The following is a 1,802-nucleotide window of genomic DNA, read 5'->3' on the forward strand; positions in this document are numbered from 1 at the left end:
AGTTCTATGCTGGACTGTAAGAGCATATACTTCACCCCGGGTTTCCTGACTCTGCTTTACAGAAACGGTAGATACTTTCAAAAGAAAGCAACTCTACATTCCAAGTTTTCCTCAGTGGACCTCTATTCTTTCCCAAATTCTGGTGTGGTAAATTTAAACTATTTTTTCTACTCTGCAGTGTTTTGAGAACACATGATTCCCTACCCCACACACTGCCCTCACCACTGCCAAGTTTTCTAGTTATCCTTATGAAAGTTTTGGTCCAAATTACCTAATCTATCTTACTGGAGCAGAGGTGCCTTCAGCATTTTAAATTATTTTTATATTGCTTAAATGTCATTTGTCCTCTTCCTACTTTGAATTTCTGATACATTATGCATATTACATTTGTTATACTATATTATAAAACATATCTCCAATGCCAATGCAAGGCATTATCACATAAAGAAGCAATCAAAGTTATTTCTTCATTTTTAAGAATTACACCTGTGAATAGCTACTGTACTCCAGCCTGGACAACACAGTGAGATCCTATCTCTAAACAAACAAACACACACCACAAAAGGATGGTGGTGTACATTTTTTAAATGAAAATAGAGGGTACATTTTTTAAATGAAAATTCATTGTATTTCTAATTGACAGAAAATCTGTTAATTAGAAGTATTCATCAGAGGCAGCCTGATATGAGTATATATTAACTTTAATTCTTACTGCTTATTAGATGGATGAATTGGGGCAAGTTTTCATTTATATGTATTTCATTTTTCTCATAAATAGTATGTGATAATAATACTTGTCTTGCTGGGTAGTTGTTCATATTTAAATAATGTTGCCACAAAACAAATAGCTAATAAATTAAAATTCCTTTCTCTCTCTTTTTTTTTTCCCCAAGAGTAGAGGGCTGTTGCCTTTTTCCTTTGTAGTTATTTGTCCATATATTATACTTATTAAAAGAATGAGTACAGATTTCTACTTGAGGTGTCATCTCAAAAGAAAGTGCAATTTGTTGCTTATCTAAATGACCCATTAGAGGAAAAAAGTACATGAACATTTCTGGATGTGGTTTTAAGATAATTCTGCCATTGTTATATCTTAGAAAGTAAAAATGAATTATATGTACATCTATTCACTAGTTATAGTTTTTCTTCTCAGGGTATATAAATATCAACAACAGAAATGGCTACTACAACTTCCTTTCTTTCCCTTTTTTAATTTACTGTATATAAACTGCTTTATAACAGCCACTTTTACTTGCAAGGTATCCATTATTTTATGAAGGCATATTCTTCATGGAAAAAGAAAAAGAGGAAGTTTGTATGTAACAAGTACTCAAACTCTTATATATTTAAGAGTAAATTTTGTCAATATATCCATTTTTAAAGGAAAATTCATGACAGGTTATAAAACGGTGTGTGTGTGCGTGCACAACAATGAGAGTGATATAGATACATATGTTTATATATTTAGATTTTAGAAACTTTAATTCAGTGCATAGTAGTGTCAGACAAATCCTTTGTAGAATTTGAATGATGTTTCTCACAAAACATTATTTATTAGAAGTTTAAAAATAATAACATTATTATTTATGCGAAGTTTGAAAATATTTCAACAAAATACCTCTGTTTACTTTCTATCATTATATATTTTTGTATTTTAGACAGTTCTGTAAACTATTTGGAAACATTACTAATTACAGAGATTCTTAGCTTCTTACGAAAAAATAAACATATGACTACACGTTTGAATAGCAACATAAACAACAAAATACTTTCTATGACAACTAATCACACAAAAATATGAA

The sequence above is a fragment of the Otolemur garnettii genome, unplaced genomic scaffold (assembly GCF_000181295.1).
Source record: "Otolemur garnettii isolate 467f Iridium unplaced genomic scaffold, OtoGar3 scaffold00003, whole genome shotgun sequence".
Classification (NCBI taxonomy): Eukaryota; Metazoa; Chordata; class Mammalia; order Primates; family Galagidae; genus Otolemur; species Otolemur garnettii.